A 19,589-nucleotide genomic window follows, 5' to 3' on the forward strand; every position below is an offset into this window, starting at 1 on the left:
CTTGTGCAGACCAACTCAAAGAACCTTACGCTTAGGCCAGGCGCGGTGGTGCACACCTGTAATCCCAGCACTTTGGGAGGCCGAGGTGGGTGGGTCACAAGGTCAGGAGATTGAGACCATCGTGGCCAACATGGTGAAACCCCATCTCTACCAAAATACAAAAAATTAGCCAGGCGTGGAGGCACACACCTGTAGTCCTAGCTACTCGGGAAGCTGAGGCAGGAGAATTGCTTGAACCCTGAAGGCGGAGGTTGCAGCGAGCCGAAATCAGGCCACTGCACTCCAGCCTGGCAACAGAATAAAACTTCATCTCAAAAAACAAAACAAAACAAAACAAAAAACCCTTACACTTAAGTTCTATGAAAATAAATTGTATCTACTTCTGCAAGACTAAATTTGAGTTTACATTATTTCAGCCCTAGCCACCAAAGAGTCCCAGTTTCTACCGTTGCTTTAGACATATCCAAGAAAAATGTGTTCTGAAAGGAGAAATCCCTTGCTAGAAGGCTTGGGCAGTCTGAAATGAACAAAAATGCAGAATTTTAAAACATTTGTGTGGTCTCATTTGTTGCCCAACTGGTCTGAATATACTGTGAGAACATGTCACTCAAGATGGCTTAGATCATCTATACCCAAATAATTCAAACAAAGAATGGTTGATTAATTTGCTACAAATGAAATGCGGCCCACAGAGTCAAAACTTTTGAAATGTTTCAAGGTTTTTTTTTCCTTTCTCTTTTTCTGAGACAGGGTCTTGCTCTGTCACCCAGGCTGGAATGCAGTGACACAATCTTAGCTTATTGTAGCCTCGTATTCATGGTTCAGGTCATCTTCCCATCTCAGCCTCCTGCGTAGCTGGGACTACCTGTGTGAGCCACCATGCCTGACTAATTTTTTAATATTTTCTGTGGAGACAGGGTTTCGCTATGTTGCCCAGGCTGGTCCTAAACTCCTGAGTTCAAGTGATGTGCCTTCCTCAGCCTCCCAAAGTGTTGAGACTACAGGCGTGAGCCACCATGCTTGGCTAAGGTTTTGTTTTAAATCTTGGGATTGAACTTTGCCCAGATCCTGACTTTGCCCAAAGCCTGGTTCAAAAAGGTCTTTCCTATTTTGGAATTCTTTCAACATAGCCAGGGACACGTTCATGATAACATTGAATATGTGCATGTTTATTGAATTAGTATTTGTTGGTGTTTTGGGAATGGCTGAGGGGATGGTGAGTGTGAACTTGCCTAGTTTCTGGATAAGTCTTCCTTCCACTGGTCAGCAGAGCTTTGACATTCCTACACAAAGTTCTTCAGTCCCCAAGAAAGGAAGTCCAAGCTTCTAGAAACTCAAGCTAGGCTGGGGTCCAACCAGGATCCAACCGACCACAAAATGTATCTAAAATACTTTTGACTGTGCTGGATCCCTCTAATGTTGCAATCAGTTCTCTCTTAATTTTTCATTTACCTTGCATGTTGAAATATCTGTGGGAAGAATCCGTGTTCCCCTTAAGGCAAATCCTGGAGGAGCAGCATGGAGTCAAACCCAAGCTCTTTGGTGATTTTCTCTTACTGAGAAACTTCACTCCCCTTTCGACATTTCCACCTATATAATGGAGTAGGCTACCTTTAGCGAGAAGCTAAAAAAAGTAACAGGTGATCTTGTCTCCCACAGAATAAGGATGTGCAATGGTGCCCTGGGTTTCATTCCCGTCCTCCATACTATACACATGCACAATGATTTTTCCAAAGGCTACATAGAACCATTTACTGTTTTTCTGTTTTGTTTTGTTTTTTAAGATGGAGTTTTGTTCTTCTTGCCCAGGCTGGAGTACAGTGGTGCGATCTCAGCTCACTGCAACCTCTGCCTCCCGGGTTCAAGTGATTCTCTTGTCTCAGCCTCCTGAGTGTCTGGGATTCAGGTGCCTGCCACCATGCCAGCTAATTTTGTATTTTTAGTAGAGATGGGGTTTCACCATGTTGGCCAGGCTGTTCTCGAACTCCTGACCTCAGGTGATCCGCCCGCCTCAGCCTCCCAAAGTGCTGGCATTACAGGTGTGAGCCACTGCGCCCGGCCAGACCGTTGACTGTTAGTTAGGTCTCACCTCTTCTGCTATGAGGCATGGAAATACCACCTCCCTTTGCAGGCCCAGGTACCCAGGCTACAGAGATTAGGTTCCTAGTCCAAGGCCACGGGGCAAGTCTTTATTGGAATTCAGATGGGCTGGGCCAGTCTCTGTCCTGGCCACAAGAGGTGAGCTTCATCTCAGAACTTGTTCTACAGTGGCATTTCCTGACTGGCTGTATGTGTCTGCGCTGACTAGCACATGCTCATTCATTCATTCATCAAACATTTACTGAACACCTGCTATGTGCCAGTGGCTAGAGACTCAGGGAGGAATCTGACCCATTCCTTTCAGTTAAGAAACTCACAGTGTGTGGGAAGCCTGAATTATAAGTAGATAGGTGCTGTGATAAAACACCCCACAAGGCAGAAAGGGAGGATGGAGGAGGATTTCTTAGAGGAGGAGGAACTTAAGCTAAACCTTTAAAGAACAAGAGGGAAGAGTGTTTTAGATGAAGAAACTTTGACAGCAAGGCCAGAGTGTGGATGGGTGGCTATGGGCATAGCCCTCTCATTGACTCATCTGACAGGCTGGGCCAGGTTTTGAGGGGCTTGCCACACCCTGCCAAGGGATTTGATTCTTTTTCCATGGGCTTAGCAAGGTTGCCTGCCCAAGGGGCTTTAGAAGTTCAAACAGAAACTTAATATGATTGTTTGATGTATTAAGTCTCTTCCCTCAACACTTGTAGGAGTGAACACTTTCAAAACTGACCCGTTGAAACCTGAGATTCTTCACTTCACATGGGAAGTGTGCAAAGCCCAAAAGTGAGATTGAGCACCCAAGGAGTTAGTCTCCTCTCTCCCCCTTGCTCAGAGCCAGACCTTATTGGAGAGGACACAGCCGGGTCTCACTGGAGGGCAAATAAGTTTCTATGGCACCACGCCCATGGAGCCTGCAGGAAATCTGACCTCTGGGATTCTGGGGAAAGCTGTTCATGGGGAAGCAGTGTCTTGGTGGAGTTGCTCCACCACGCAACAGCTTGGGGTAGAAGGGCAGTGCCAGGAGAAGCTGCTGGCTGTGGAATGATGTAGGAACCAGGTCCTGGAGGAGCCTGTGCACTGCAACGGCCCGGTGGCACAGAAGCTGTAGGTGCTGGGACAGCTCCCTGTAAACTCAGACCAACTTCGTGCTGACATCTTTCCATCACAAGTGAGCACTTTTGTTCCAAGGAGCCCTCTCAGCATGGGAGGCGGGTAGCCTAGAAGCAGGGGTAAGGGACGCAGGAGCAGTCTTTGCTGGAGACTTGGAGAAATACTCCAGCTCACTGAGCTTCAGGTTGTCAATTCTGGGGGGCATTCAGCATCTTCCTAGTAGGTCCCAGGGAATCGGCCCCCCTGCATGTAGCACCACTCTCATTAACACACCCTACACTGGCCTTTCCTCCTTCCCTGGCCCGCTCCTCCAGCTCCTTTCCTGCTTCTAGGGGTCACCGTAAAAACACCACCTGCTCTCCTGCTTCTAGGGGTCGCCCTAAATACACCACCTGCTCTCCTGCTTCTAGGGGTCGCCCTAAATACACCACCTGCAGGCAAGTCTTATCACAGACTCCCCCTTCAGGGCAACCCATATTAAGGCAGCCTGTTTCCCAGTGACTGAGCAAAAGCCCTCTTCCCAGGTGCTCTTCCCAGTCCCATCTTTCTTCACAAGCAGAATAGCTTCTCCATTTCAGTCAAAGAAACCACGTGCTATTTTTTGCTTTGTTCACTTCCTCCTGTTTCCCTGTCTTGTGTGTGTGGTCACACCTTCCAGAAATGCCCTCCACACTGTTATCCATGGGCATCACTACTACTGCTACTACTTTTTTTTTTTTTGAGATGGAATCTCACTCTGTCAGCCCAGGCTGGAGTGCAATGACGTGATCTTCCTCACTGCAACCTCCACCTCTTGGATTCAAGCGATTCTCCTGTCTCAGCCTTGTGAGTAGCTGGGATTAAAGGCATGCACCACCACAGCCAGCTAATTTTTTTGTATTTTTAGTAGAGACGAGGTTTCACCATGTTGGCCAGGCTGATCTTGAACTCCTGACCTCAAGTGATCCACCCGTCTCAGCCTTCCAAAGTGCTGGGACTACAGGTCAGAGCCACCACGCCTGGCCTTGCATTACATCTTCCAAGTGCATGCCATAAGACCAGTTCCACGCTGCAGCCTCCCTCCTGTCATCCTTCCTGTATTCTGTGTCACTACTCAGATGTCATTTGTACTGTAGCACTTACGTGAATATTTTTGTATCACGCATTTCATGTACAGAAAATCTGGAGGAGAAAAGAGGTGATTTTTTTCTACTCATCCTTCTGGAAATTTCTCTTTGGCAAGTTGCTGCCCTCGGTCCCCCGTCACCCCCCAAATCTTTCTACAGGCTCAAAACCGCAATTAAGAGAGCCAGAGTTACTTAAATAAAAATAAAGAAACAGATGCTTTTCAGAAGTGTTTCCTGGAAATGTTTGCTTTAGGCTCATGTTGGAGGGGCTTGAGCATTCGTCTTGACAATAGGAGCCTGGAAAGCAGTGTCTCTGGTAGCTAATCTCTTCTGCCTTTGTCTTTGCCTCCAATGGTTCCCCTTATTTTTGTCATCAGCAAAATGTCTGTATGGGAGGGGAAATGTTTTTTTGACAGTTAACAAATATTTCCTCAGTGCACACTCTCTGCAGATCCTTGGAAGGGCCCAGGTGAGAAGTGGATTAGTGACACCCTCCTTCAGGAGTCCCTCACCCTTGGGGTTCCATCCTGATAGCTCTCAGCTTCCCCTTCCTCCCTTGGTCGATGCCCTCGGCTTCCTTCACCCTAAGTGAAGACACTGCACTCTCCCTTCCTGGCTCCTGGTCCAGCTCTCACTCTCCCCTCACCCTCCACATGGATGCTGCCCAGAGACATCCCTCCACTCCCCAGCTGCATGCTGGGGTATTTCCACTGAAAAGTTCCACCATTACTTCATGCTCCACAGAACCTTCAGCAGCTCTCCTGAAAAGCAGCCTCTTTCCCTATCGTTCCTATTTCTGATGCTCCAAGGCACCTAGCCTGGAAACCATAGGTTTGTCTTTGCCATTTCCACTCCCTCATTGCACACATCTGGTCACCAAGACATCTAGTGTTCTAGGAAAGAGCCCTTCCCCTTTCCCTTCCCCCTTCCCTTCCCCCCTCGCTTCCCCCCTCACTTCCCCCCTCGCTTCCCCCTTCCTTCCCCCCTCCCTTCCCCCCTCCCTTCCCCCTTCCCTTCCCCCTTACCTCTTCCTTTCCCTTCCCTTCCCCCTTCCCTTCCCCCTTCCCTTCCCCTTTCCCTTCCCCTTTCCCTTCCCCCTTCCCTCTTCCTTTCCCTTCCCCCTTCCCCCTTCCCTCTTCCTTTCCCTTCCCCCTTCCCTTCCCCCTTCCCTTCCCCCTTCCCTTCCCCCTTCCCTTCCCCTTTCCCTTCCCCCTTCCTTTCCCTTCCCCCTTCCCTCTTCCTTTCCCTTCCCCCTTCCCTTCCCCCTTCCCTTCCCCCTTCCCTTCCCCCTTCCCTTCCCCTTTCCCTTCCCCCTTCCCTCTTCCTTTCCCTTCCCCCTTCCCTTCCCCTTTCCCTTCCCCTTTCCCTCTTCCTTTCCCTTCCCCCTTCCCTTCCCCCTTCCCTTCCCCCTTCCCTTCCCCCTTCCCTTCCCCTTTCCCTTCCCCCTTCCCTTCCCCTTTCCCTTCCCCCTTCCCTCTTTCTTTCCCTTCCCCTTCCCTTCCCCTTTCCCTTCCCCTTTCCCTCTTCCTTTCCCTTCCCCCTTCCCTTCCCCCTTCCCTTCCCCCTTCCCTTCCCCCTTCCCTTCCCCCTTCCCTTCCCCCTTCCCTTCCCCTTTCCCTTCCCCCTTCCCTCTTCCTTTCCCTTCCCCTTCCCTTCCCCTTTCCCTTCCCCTTTCCCTTCCCCCTTCCCTCTTTCTTTCCCTTCCCCTTCCCTTCCCCTTTCCCTTCCCCTTTCCCTTCCCCCTTCCCTCTTCCTTTCCCTTCCCCCTTCCCTCTTCCTTTCCCTTCCCCCTTCCCTTCCCCTTTCCCTTCCCCCTTCCCTCTTCCTTTCCCTTCCCCCTTCCCTCTTCCTTTCCCTTCCCCCTTCCCTTCCCCCTTCCCTTCCCCCTTCCCTTCCCCCTTCCCTTCCCCTTTCCCTTCCCCCTTCCTTTCCCTTCCCCCTTCCCTCTTCCTTTCCCTTCCCCCTTCCCTTCCCCCTTCCCTTCCCCCTTCCCTTCCCCCTTCCCTTCCCCTTTCCCTTCCCCCTTCCCTCTTCCTTTCCCTTCCCCCTTCCCTTCCCCTTTCCCTTCCCCCTTCCCTTCCCCCTTCCCTTCCCCCTTCCCTTCCCCCTTCCCTTCCCCTTTCCCTTCCCCCTTCCCTCTTTCTTTCCCTTCCCCTTCCCTTCCCCTTTCCCTTCCCCTTTCCCTTCCCCCTTCCCTCTTCCTTTCCCTTCCCCCTTCCCTCTTCCTTTCCCTTCCCCTTTCCCTTCCCCCTTCCCTTCCCCCTTCCCTTCCCCCTTCCCTTCCCCTTTCCCTTCCCCCTTCCCTCTTCCTTTCCCTTCCCCCTTCCCTTCCCCTTTCCCTTCCCCTTTCCCTCTTCCTTTCCCTTCCCCCTTCCCTTCCCCCTTCCCTTCCCCCTTCCCTTCCCCCTTCCCTTCCCCCTTCCCTTCCCCCTTCCCTTCCCCCTTCCCTTCCCCTTTCCCTTCCCCCTTCCCTCTTCCTTTCCCTTCCCCTTCCCTTCCCCTTTCCCTTCCCCTTTCCCTTCCCCCTTCCCTCTTTCTTTCCCTTCCCCTTCCCTTCCCCTTTCCCTTCCCCTTTCCCTTCCCCCTTCCCTCTTCCTTTCCCTTCCCCCTTCCCTCTTCCTTTCCCTTCCCCCTTCCCTTCCCCTTTCCCTTCCCCCTTCCCTCTTCCTTTCCCTTCCCCCTTCCCTTCCCCTTTCCCTTCCCCCCTCCCTCTTCCTTTCCTTTCCCCTTTCCCTTCCCCCTTCCCTTCCCCTTTCCCTTCCCCCTTCCCTCTTCCTTTCCTTTCCCCTTTCCCTTCCCTTTTTCTTTCTTCTTTTTTTTTGAGATAAAGTCTCATTCTGTTACTCAGGCTGGAGTCCAGTGGGGCAGTCACAGGTCACTGCAGCCTCAACCTCCCAGGCTCAATTGATCTCCCACCTCAGCCTCCTGAGTAGCTGGGACTACAGGCGCACACCACCACGCCCAGCTAATTTTTGCTATTTTTTTTTTTTTTTTTTGTAGAGACAGGGTTTCAGGCTGATCTTAAATTCCTGTGCTCAAGCAATCCACTGCCTTGGCCTTCATCCCCCTTTCTAGCATGTGCACACTGCCCCAGGCAGCCTCTGCTCAGGAAAGCTGGTCCACCCTCTGGTTGCTGTTCACACACTTAGCACCTTGGCTATTTTCTCCAACTCATTGTATCTAGACCCGCTAGCTCTAGAAGAGCACCATCTCACTTCCTCAAAAGACTCCCTTGACTATGCGGCCCGCTTGGGATAAGTAGCATTTTTTTTTTCTTTCCTGGCAATAAATCTTCATTAGGTTGGAGTAAAAGTAACTGCGGTTTTTCCCATTGAAACTGCAATTACGTTTGCACCAACCTAATACTTTTTGAAGTCCTTTTATATTGTTTTGAATTATTAAATGTTCAAGGGTCTATTTCATTCAATATGTCAGCAAACAAGTATTAAGTACAGGCTGGGCCGGGGGAAGTGGCTCATGACCGTAATCCCAGCACTTTAGGAGGCCAAGGCAGGGTGGGGGGCGGGGGTCACATGAGAGCAGGAGTTAGAGACCAGACTGACCAACGTGCTGAAACCCCGTCTCTACTAAAAACACAAAAATTAGCCGGGCGTGGTGGCGCACGCCTGTAAACCTAGCTACTCGGGAAGCTGAGGCATGAGAATTGCTTGAACCTGGGCGGCGGAGGCTGCGGTGAGCAGCGATCGCGCTACTGCACGCCGGTCTGTGCAAGAGGGAGACTCCTTCTCAAAAAAAAAAAAAAAAAAGTACAGGTTGTTTGCTCAGGGAATCCTTATAGCTTGGTGGAGTATCCAGCTCTTCATTTTACAGATGAGGAAACTGCGGTTTAGAGCTGATAACATTTTCCCCAAGTTCACACAGCTAGAGAGGCATGCTGCAGCTTACCGTGGGGTGGGTCTAAACAAGGACCTAAAAACTGGCTTCGAATTCCAGCCCTACTACCGCCAGCTGTGTGACCTTATGAGACGCCCCACCTGCCTCCTACCGGGCAAGTGGGATTACAATCTCACACCTCCCACCAGTGTGCAGACATAGTAGGTGCTCAGTAAATAGGCGTGGGTTTGCTGTGGTAGAAGAGCGCGATCCCTTAAGTTTCTGACAGGGAGGGGGAAAAAGGGCTGAGCAGGAGGGAAAGGGGTAAACTGAGCTCGGCGCAGCTGGGGGTGCGAAACTGAGGGCTTCCTGGAGTCCGGGCAATTTCAGAGGCCAAGGCTGCGAGAAGAGAAGTGCCCGGTGACGGCGCCGGGGAGGTGGAAGGACCGCGGCTCCGGGGAAGGGGGAGGCGTAAGCGCGGCCCGGGTCCGAGCGGAGCGGAGGGGAGCGCGGGGGTGCCGCGGGCGGATCGAAAAGAGGGTCGGGCTCCCGGCCGGCCGCTGCCCCTCCTCCCGGGAGGGCGGGCGGCGGCTGCGGGGCGGGGCGCGGGCTCGCTCGGCCTCCTGGCGGCGCCGCGGCCCCTGCACTCCGGCCGGGCTCTGCTGGCGGCGGCGGCGGTGAGTGAGCTCCGGGAGGCGGCGGGGCGGGTGTGCGCCGGGAGCCGGGCTCCGGGGCCGAGGGGCCGCCCGGGGCGGCGGGACCTCCAGGGGTTCGGCTCCGCCAGGTGCGCCGCGCTCAGCCTGCGCGCCCGCCCTCCGTGTCCGGCGCCGCGCGGGTCCTCGGGCGGGAAGGTGCGACCCGGACTCCCGCGCCGCGCCCCGCCGAGGGCAGGCGCAGAACGGATGCGGGCGATCCCCAGGGGACCCGCCTGGGCGCGGGGCGGGAGGGAGGACGGTCTGCAGGACCTCCTTTCGTGAAGAGGGGCTCCCTGCCTTCGCATCCCCGCCTGCACCCTCCGGCTCGAGTGACAGCTGGGAGAGACCCACGCGGAGCGGTCCCCGACCTATCCTCTCGTTCCGAAGCCGTCGGCGTGCCCCGCCAGCCCATCCCCGGGAAAGGAGGGCGTGTGGCCTCTCTCCCGATCCTCCACGTGAGGCAGATCAGCCCCGAAAGCCCCCGCCTCGCTTGGAGCACACACTCTAGCTCTCCCGGGATTTTCCAAGTTGCATCACTGTTTGGCCTCTAGACAGGTACTTGGCTGTCATGATGGAGTTAGTTACACAGGATTTTTGAAACTTTGTATATTTGCTTTGTGTGTTTCCCTTCACCCGAAGGCAGCTGCTTTCCTAACTCTGCTTATGCCGCTCAAAACGTTGCTCAAAGCTCGCTGGGAATGCTTTAGCGGGCGTTGGTTCTCAAACTTGGCCGCACATCTGGAGAGTTTTAAAAAATACTGGTGCCTGTGTCCCACTCCCAGAGATGTGGATTCGGCTGACCTGGGTCGCAGCCTGGAGAATAGAGTTTTTAAAAAGCACCAGGTGATTCTCATGTGCAGGCGAGTTTGAAAACCTCACCTTTGGGGGTTGCTCCCTCCAGCCACTCTTCGGAAGGCTAAAGATCAGTCCTGATCTGGAACTCATCTCAGGCCCTCTTGACTCTTCCCTCATCTACCTCTCCACCTGAAGAACCTGTTGGTTGGTGCTTTCCAACCTTAGACAGCAGATGGTGCCTTTATTGAAGTTCCCTTTGTTTCTACCTCTCTGTTTACAGTCAATACTTCCGGGCACTTTCTGCCAAGGAGGTGGCAGTGTAGGCATTAGAACCAAGGAGTCCTTGCCAGGGTCAAGGTTATAATACAGGGTTGTCCTATCCAGGGAAAACCAAGTGATAATTTGACATGTCATAATCGGAAATTATTTCAGATTAAAAGGAGAAAAAAATACTTTACGATTTGGTCAGCGCTTGGAGACCGCCCCTGAGACTCCCCCACGTAGATAATGGAGTTGCATAAATGTGGGGAATTTTTCAAGAAGCCAAAGCTAACAACATCCTTAAGGTTTTGTGGTTGATTATTTGTGTTAATATAGGTGTGTTTTTGTAGATCAAACTTATTCTGGAAGTATGATCAAGCCCTGCAGATGAAACAGTGTATATAGCATGACACGTCAGACACCTGTCACATAAATTAAAAAATGATAGAGAAGTAAGAGAAGGGAAAATGTAGCCATGCTTACATTGGCTGCATTTGATCATATATTTTATTAAGAAAATGTGTTTTCACTGCCCTTGTTAGAAATGTGACAGTCTCCAGGGATCTGGTTAGTTCACTTTTGTCCCCAAGTATGATGTTTGTATTAGATTTCCACCCTGATGTTGCCACCTGGCCACAAATCGGTGGTTTTAAGTTTTTCTTAGGGGGTGGCCTTCTCTCTCTCTCTCTCTCTCTCTCTTTCTCTCTGTCTCTCTCTCTTATTTTGAGACGGAGTTTCACTCTTATCACCCAGGCTGGAGTGCAATGGCGAGATCTTGGCTCACAGCAATCACCACCTCCCTGGTTCAAGTGATTCTCCTGCCTCAGCCTCCCAAATAGCTGGGATTACAGTCACCTGCTACCAGGCCTAGCTACTTTTTTGTATTTTTAGTAGAGACAGGGTTCACCATATTGGCCAGGCTGGTCTCGAATTCCTGATCTCAGGTGATCCACCTACCTCGGCCTCTCAAAGCGCTGGAATTAACAGGCATGAGCCACTGTGCCTGGCCCATATTGTGTTGTTATTAGCAGTGGGATGACATCCTTTCAAGAATGGCTTGCAGAGGTGAAAGAACACTTAGGTTCATTTCTAGCTCTAATGTAAGTCCAAAGAACATTCATTTTGAAAAATTAAAAAATGACATAATTTTGCCCACTCGGTTTTCTCTCTCTTCCCCACCTTCCACTACCATGGCCTGCTGCTTCTGCTGTATTCACTTGCTGGAGGTGTGCACACTGAGGGAGCTGTCTTCGCTGTCTTGGCTCTGGCTTGAAATGGAGGTTACATAGAGCACATGTTCTCACCGGGTGTCCCCTGGCCCGAATCATCACCCTTTCGGGAGCAAGACCACATGGAAAGTGTTTTCCTTCTGTTTTGTGTGTATGCGTGTGCGTGTGAGACCATGCCAACAACACGAAGCCATATTATTATTTTGCGACAGGGTCTCACTCTGTTGCCCAGGCTGCAGTGCAGTGGCACGATCTTCGCTCACTGCAACCTCCGCCTCCCAGGTTCAAACAATTCTCCTGCCTCAGCCTCCCAAGTAGCTGGGACTACAGGCACTCATTACCACGCCCGGCTCATTTTTTTGCATTTTTAGTAGAGACGGAGTTTCATCATGTTGGTCAGGCTAGTCTTGAACTCCTAACCTTGTGATCTGCCTGCCTTGGCCTCCCAAAGTGCTGGGATTACAGGCGTGGCCACCGCGCCAGGCTATGAAGCCATATTATTAAATGGTTTGTTAACTTGCAAATCTTGTCTCAACTGGGAAAAAAAAATGCCTATTTGAGGATGCTGTTGAACTCATGGTGTCTGAAAAGTCACACCTAACCAGCAATAGTTACACTGTGAATATAATAATAGGCTCTAACCCCCCTAAAAAAAAGTGTATGTAAATGTGGGCCTAAGCACATTTATTGCAATTGCTCACTTTGGAGTAGCAGCTCTAATATCCTAAAGTGATTAGAGGAAAATAAGTGAAGAAAAATATGAAGAAGGAGTTAGTGAGGGACTTTTTCATTTAGGGAAAGGGGATGCAGCAGCCAGAAAAGACCTCTGGTTTGTGTTCAGAACTGACTGCCCTGCTGCCTTCATTTTTTTCCCCTTGTTTAATTTGCTTGTGCTGAAGGGTGAGGGAGAGTTAAAGAAATTTAATGGCCTCCTGACTCTCTTTCCTCCTGAAACTCATTTATCTAAGAGATGCCATTCACCTTTAAAAAATGTCCAACTGATTTTATGGTTTTCCTTTCTTTTCCTCTTCTGATCTTGGCACTAAAGGGCGGTGGCGTGGCTGAGAGGTTGGCATCAGAGCAGAAAAACAAAGTTCAAGGGAAACTGAAAATTGGATAATTTTCTCTGAATGACCAAGTGCTTACTTTTTTCAGACCTGTGACATTGCTGTTATCAAGAAACAAGTTATGAAAACCCTGAAAATGGAAAAGAAAAAAAGGGAATGGGGTGGGGGATGGAAATAGCACCAGGATTCACAGACGTTTATCGAGGTGGGAAGCTTGCTGTTTTCAGCCCAGTGTCCCAGTTTCAACCCCCTTCACTGCTCTCTTAATGCACCTTCCTCCATCCCTCAAGCCAGTATCCTTGGGGAGATAGTGCTTCATCTTAAATTCACAGTAAGGTGTTTCTTTTTTTTTTTTAAGATGGAGTCTCACTCTGTCGCCCAGGCTGGAGTGCAGTGCTGTGATCTTGGCTCACTGCAACCTCTGCCTCCCAGGTTCAAGCAATCCTCCTTGCCTTAGCCTCCCGAGTAGCTGGGATTACAGGTGCCCAGCACCACATTCAGTTTATTTTTGTGTTTTTAGTAGAAATGGGGTTCACTGTGTTGGCCAGGCTGGTCTTGAACTCCTGACCTCAGGTGATTGCCTGCCTTGGCCTCCCAAAGTTCTGGGATTATAGGTGTGAGCCACCATGCCGGCCAAACAAAATCTTTTGAAGCCCCTATTACTAGCAAAAGCTATATATTACGTAGAGTTGATGGTAAACAGAATAAGGTCCCTGCCTTAAGGAGCCTGAAGTCAGGTGGGGATGTAAACCATGGGTTGCAATCAGTTAGGAACTTTTCTAATCAAGAGGAACACAGTGACCTGTGGGGTACCGTGGGCACCTGGCTAGGTTCACCTGGGTAGATGCCTCCTCAATTCATTGGCACAGCAGGCATAAGACATGCTTTACTTGGGTTTACGTTAAAGTTTATTCTATTAGGTCCCTCCACCAAAGGACTGATTTTGGATGTGTCTGACTCCAGGAGTGGGAAAGGTGCAGGTACCCATCATGCAGAGGAGATGTGGGAGGTGGAGGCAGAGACCAGATTCTGGCAGGTGCCTTTTGCTTCTGGAGTCTGCCGAACAAGGGTACTTCGAGGGGTTGGAAGCTCACAGAGCATGTGGCGGGATCCATTTTTGGCATATTAGTAAGTGGTAACGTGGCCGGGCGCGGTGGCTCACGCCTGTGATCCCAGCACTTTGGGAGGCCGAGGTGGGTGGATCACAAGGTCAAGAGATCGAGACCATCCTGGTCAACATGGTGAAACCCCGTCTCTACTGAAAATACAAAAAAAATTAGCTGGGCACGGTGGCGCGTGCCTGTAATCCCAGCTACTCAGGAGGCTGAGGCAGGAGAATTGCCTGAACCCAGGAGGCGGAGGTTGCGGTGAGCCGAGATCGCGCCATTGCACTCCAGCCTGGGTAACGAGCGAAACTCCGTCTCAAAACAAAAGGTAAGTGGTAACGTAAGCTTGGTAGTGGCTACCTCCACAACAGAGCTGGAAGGAGAATACAAAGTGCAGTGTGAAAGCAGCAGCTGCAGTACTTTTTGGAGCAAGTGGTTTGATTTGTGTCTATGGCTCCAGCCAATGGGCAGACATTGGTTCCTCATCATACCATGGTCCCTTTGGATCAGGCTTCCTTGGGTAGACTGAAAACTGGACTGCACACTGTTTTTCCCTTGGGAAGGTGGTTTCCAAATAGCTGACCCATAGGGCTAATAACCTCGTGGTTATAAGAATAGCTACTATTTGTTTATTGACTGCCTGTCAAGTGCCAGGTAGCATGCTCAGCACTTTGCTGTCGTTGCTGTAAACCCTTTACATTCCTGAGAGGCAGGTGGCAGTGACCTCATTTTACAGATGAGGAAACTGAGGCCCAAGGAGGCGCTGAATCCTGGAGAGGGGCATAGTGCTTGACAGCGGCAAAGTTCTCATATTTGTAATCCCAGCACTTTGGGAGGCTGAGGCAGGTGGATCGCTTAAGCCCAGGAGGTCAAGACCAGCCTGGACAACATGGTGAAATGCCACCTCTACAAAAAATACAGAAATTAGCCTGGTGTGGTGGCGCGTGCCTGTGGTCCCAGCTACTCTGGAGGTTGAGATGGGAGGATGGCTTGAGCCTAGGAGGTTGAGGCTGCAGTGAACCATGATCGTGCCACTGCACTCCAGCCTGGGTAACAGAGTGAGACCGTACCTTAAAAATAACAAAGTGAAAATGGCAGAGTTGAAGTTTGAGAGTACTCTGGTCTGTCTGAATACAGAGCTAAGTTCTTTGTACGGCTTCTTGCTCCTCTTAAGCCGAGCTGATTGAGAAATTGTGTTCTCAGTGCCTTGTTTATTTTTTAACATCACAGTCTCCTTAAGTCTGAATTGAGTTACTATTTTCCTCTACTTCATCTAATAGAGGAAAACAGTGAATCAATTCAGACCTTCTTCTACTAGATGAGGTGTAGAGGAAAATAGCAACTCAATTCAGACCTAAGGAGAAGGTATTACACTAAAGACCACTGCAATCTTGTGATTCCAAGGGAAATTTTATGGACTGCTGCTTTTCTTTTCTTTTCTTTTGTTTTGAGACGGAGTTTCGCTCTCGTTACCCAGGCTGGAGTGCAATGGCGCGATCTCGGCTCACCGCAACCTCCGCCTCCTGGGTTCAGGCAATTCTCCTGCCTCAGCCTCCTGAGTAGCTGGGATTACAGGCACGTGCCACCATGCCCAGCTAATTTTTTTTTTGTTTTTTTTTAGCAGAGACAGGGTTTCACCATGTTGACCAGGACGGTCTCGATTTCTTGACCTCGTGATCCACCCGCCTCGGCCTCCCTAAGTGCTGGGATTACAGGCGTGAGCCACCGGGACTGCTGCTTTTCTAGGTGTCTTAAAAAAGAGGGTAGATTAGGCTGTCCAGAAAGGCTTGAACAGGGCATCGTAAATAGAGACGTGATTTCCACCTTTCTTCAAGTTCTGGAAACCTCTTAGTTTCTGTAGATAATTGGTTGTTGGGTAAGAGATTAAAAACAAAATTCAGCGTTGTGCATTCTGGAGTAAAACAGAGCCGTGCACGTCCAATGCTTGTTTATGAAGCCCTTGCGACAGAAACAAAACTTTGCTGCATAGTAATTACCTCAAGTTCTTAAAATTACAGGTCATAAGGGCTTAGAGGCCATATGGAGTTATAATTAGAGATGAGTTTAAAACAGGGTTAGTGAATAGTGTTCATTACTACAATGGTCACTAGCTGAATATTTCAACCCGAGAAGGCTCAGTTCCAGGGAACATTTCTAGGGACTTACTGGAGGGTCGTCATGGAGTTAGAGTGTTTGGGATTAGTGCACAGAGCATTTGTTATGAACATGAAATATTTCTGCCAGCCTGGCCAGAGGCCTCTTTGTTTACAAGGCAGAGTTTCTTTCCTGCTGCCCAATCACAGGGATTTCTGCTTTGCTTTGGTAGAGTACGTAATTGTTCAGGTCATTGCTTTGTAGGGTTTTAGGTCTGTAAAGCTCCTTGATTATTAATAACCTTTCCCTGTTACTTATCTCTTTGCTGGAGGATCGAGGTAAGGTGACCTCTAGTTTTGGCCTCAAGAATTCTCTTGTTTTTGATCTCTTCCCTTAGTTTTCTATCATTGTGTTTCATTGCATTCAGAACAGGCCCTCTGCTTTCCCTTGCAAATTTATAGTCCACATAGGGAAAAGGAATGACTGTGACCAGGACTTTCCAGGAATCCTGTGATGGGAGTGTTGTTAGTCCCGTTTTCCAAGTGAGGACTCCCTCCTCTGTAAGGCTGGGAGTTTGGGGATTCCAGCCTGGACCGTCAGACTCGCAACACTGGGGCTTTCCACCACCCGCCCCCCACAGATGGAGTCTCCCTCTGTTACCCACTATGGAGTGTGGTGGCACAGTCTTGGCTCACTGCAACCTCTGCCTCCTGGGGTTAAGGGATTCTCCTGCCTCAGCCTCCCATGTAGCTGGGACTACAGGTGTGTGCCACCACACCCGGCTACTTTTTGTATTTTTAGTAGAGACAGGGATTCACTGTATTGGCCAGGCTGCTCTCGAACACTTGATTTTGTGATTCACCCACTCAGCCTCCCAAAGTGCTGGGATTATAGGCCCGAGTCACCATGCCCGGCCCACTGGAGCTCTTTTGACTTGATTACAAAAGAAAAAGAAATGGCCCAGTTTTCAAAGTCATAAAGAGGTTCTAGTATATCATATGAACTAATACATATCCTTGAACTTTATTGTAGCTGATAGTATGAAAAAAAGGTTTAATTCCCCACCTCGTTTTGCCTGTGTGGTTCTTATCTTCCTTTCTGTAAACAGTGACTTACTCAGAATTACACAGCAGCAGCTGAGGAGTTGATTAGCCTCTCTCTCCTTGCCCTAGTCAAGTATCAAAAACCTGGACCATTCACTTAGAGTGGTGATTACAGTGGAAAGCTTTAGGTGCTAGAGAGGACCTGATAAAGAATGGAGAGATAAGAGAGAGGGAAAATAGCTTGCAAAGGGATTGGAGGGTGGAGTTTAACAAATTTAAGATTTCTTCCTTTCTTTCCGTCTTTATTTATTCGTTTTTTTTTTAGACAGAATCTCACTCCACTGGCCAGGCTGGAGTACAGTGGCGTGATCACAGCTCACTGCAGCCTCAACCTCCCAGGCTCAGGCTGAAGCGATCCTCCCACTTTAGCCTCTGCAGGAGCTGGGACCACAGGCGCAGGCCATCGTACCTGGCTAATTTGTGTGTGTTTGGTAGAAATGGGGTTTTGCCATGTTAACCAGACTGGTCTCTCCTGAGCTGAAGCCATCCACCCACCTAGGTATCCCAGAATGCTGGAATTACAGGCGTGAGCCACTGTGCCCAGCCCAAACTTAAGCTTTCTTTTACTTGTGAGTTTCAGGTTTGAGGCTTAAATGCCTTTGCTTCAGATGTGGCCAGGGTTGCTCAGCCCGAACAGTCTGTGCTGCTCGGGGCCACCTGTAAGCTTTGGGGAGTGAGGTGGGGTGGGAGGAGGAGGTAGGGCGAGGGGAGAGGGGAAATAGTGGGTAGGAAATAAGACCCACCAGTTAGCTGATTCTCCAGGCCTGGCTTGCTCGCGGCATGACTGTTTCTCCCTGCAGGCCTGAGTCCAACTTTCTGAGTGTGAGGCAGCTGGGTGGGGTACAAAAGAGGGAGAGAGTTGCCAGACACTTTCCAGGAGACCTGCCCAAGATCAGTAATTCTCATAATACCAAATGCTCCCGGAGTGTTTGCCTCCAGCCCCGTCCTAGAGCTTTTAGTGTAGCAATTCTGTGAGGTAGGTACTATCATAAACCCATTTTACAGGGGAGAGAAACAAGGCCATGGGAAATTGGGTAGCTTGTCAAAGTGCTGAAATCCAGGGTTTAAACCCTTGCGGTCCAGCTCTGAGCTATGCTAACAGCTACCATCTCTCTAAACACAGAGTCCTGGCTGCTGTTCCTGCTCTTCATTCTTTCCGTGAACTCACCCACTCATTCATTTCTTCAACGAATTAATGATGGCTTGTATATGCCTTTATCTGAGCAGTGAGAACAGCATTCAGTTTATGTGTCTGAATTCTCATAAACTTTCTTTTTTTTCTTTTTCTTTTTGGAATTCCCATAAACTTTCAAACAAACCTTTAAGGAGACACGATCTCTTTACTGACGTTGTATGCCTGGTGTCTGGCAGAAAATAGGTGCTCAATAAAAGGAAGAAAGACATTGTTTTGAAACTTGACATCCTTGTATTTCCTCTGTCTTTAGCAGCCACAGTGGTCGCTAATCAGAAAAACAGACAATCCTTAAGGAGTGAAGAGTGTGTGGGAAGTGTTTTGCAAAAATAACAGGAGAGAATTTTTGATAAAAGCATGCCGTTTTCTGTGCATTTCAAGTTCTCATGGCGAATCATTTTTTGCTTGTTTGCTTAAAGCATTTATTATTTGAAAGGCATCCCTACACCCAGCTTGCAGACTGCTGAGTGAGTAAAGGAGCCCCTTCAGACTTCCAGGTATTGTTCGGGGCTGCTCTTATCATCAGGGTCTGCAGAACATATTTCCTTTGCAGTTGAGGACCAAATACCTGGTAGGGTTTAAGTCTACCATCCGTTTTCCTAGGGTGAGGCACAGTTTAACATTTAAATACATGAGCCAGTGAAAAGTAGTTCCACCTTTGGCTGGGTGAAGTGGCTCACGCCTGTAATCCTAGCGCTTTGGGAGTCTGAGGCAGGCAGATCACTTGGGGTCAGGAGTTCAAGACCAGACTAGCCCACGTGGTGGACCCCTGTCCCTACTAAAAATACAAAGAATTAGCTGGGTATGGGGACGCATGCCTGTAGTCCCAGCTTCACTTAAACCCAGGAGGCGGAGATTGGAGTGCGCTGAGATCGTGCCATTGCAGCACGTGCCAGCCTGGGTGACAGAAAAAAACAAAGTAGTTTCATCTCCTGTATTTTAATCCATTCTTTTCACTGTGGGGTGAAGAAGGGTCTCACTTACTTGGATTGGAAGCTCTATGTGATGATCACTAGGAGTGATGTCTCTTTGGTTCCTCTTCCATTTCGCATTTGTCTCCTCATCTGTAAAACAGATGTAATGCCTACCGCATACAGTCAGGCCACATCTCTTTGACATAGTACAGTGGTTCTCAAACAGGCCCCGTGCCACCCACCTCGGGGTACATTTGACAATATCTGGAGACATTCTTGGTAGTTATGACTGGGGTGGTGAGGGCTCCTGGCATCTAATGAGCCAAGGCCAGGGATGCTGCTAATTATCATTCAATTTAGAGGACAGCCCCCCACAAGAATTATCTGGCTTAAAATGTCAGTAGAGCCAAGGCTAAGAAACTCTGGCAAAGTAGAACCTCAAACAATGGTAACTCTTTGTTTTGCAGGGGGGTGGGGAGGACAGAGGCTTGCTCTGCCACCCAGGCTGGAGTGCATGGCGTGATCTCGGCTCACTGCAACCTCCACGTCCGGAGTCCAGGCGGTTCTCCTGCCTCAGCTTCTGGAGTAGCTGAGATTACAGGCACCTGCCATCACACCTGGCTAATTTTTGTATTTTTAGTAGAGATGGGGTTTCATCATATTGGTCAGGCTGGTCTTGAACTCCTGAGCTTGTTATCCACCCGCATCTGCCTCCCCAAGTGCTGGGATTATAGGTGTGAGCCACCATGCTGGGTCTGCACTGGTAGCTCTTTTTAACATCTCTTATCTAAGGGAGCTATTGGCCAGGGACAGAGATCCTCCTTTCTTAAGTAGAATGGAAAGAATGGAATTTAACCTTTTATTGATGCCTCTGGGTTACCCCACAGGTGCCCCTTAGGTGGGAACAGCTCCTTTTCTCTCCATTAAGCATGCCTTAACTTCATTTGAAACTTGCTTGCGTCATTTACATATAAATAGCCATGTTAAAACCA

The 19,589-nt window shown here is 49.7% G+C and overlaps 1 protein-coding gene across 3 annotated transcripts in view; it reads left to right on the top strand.

Annotated features, from left to right (window-relative positions):
* The first annotated feature begins 8,795 nt into the window (after positions 1-8,795).
* The window catches only part of CGNL1 (cingulin like 1), a 180,820-nt gene continuing 170,026 nt past the window's right edge, over positions 8,796-19,589 (top strand). For 2 of the 3 annotated variants that reach the window (XM_064361332.1, XM_064361341.1), the window contains exon 1: positions 8,797-8,818. The gene's annotated coding sequence lies outside the window, so the exon portion shown is untranslated. Of the gene's footprint in view, positions 8,819-19,589 lie in introns of all 3 variants that reach the window. The other variant, XM_064361340.1, reaches the window with a different exon arrangement.

The sequence above is a fragment of the Aotus nancymaae genome, unplaced genomic scaffold, assembly GCF_030222135.1.
Source record: "Aotus nancymaae isolate 86718 unplaced genomic scaffold, 86718_ANA_hifiasm-v0.15.2.pri h1tg000041l, whole genome shotgun sequence".
NCBI lineage: Eukaryota > Metazoa > Chordata > Mammalia > Primates > Aotidae > Aotus > Aotus nancymaae.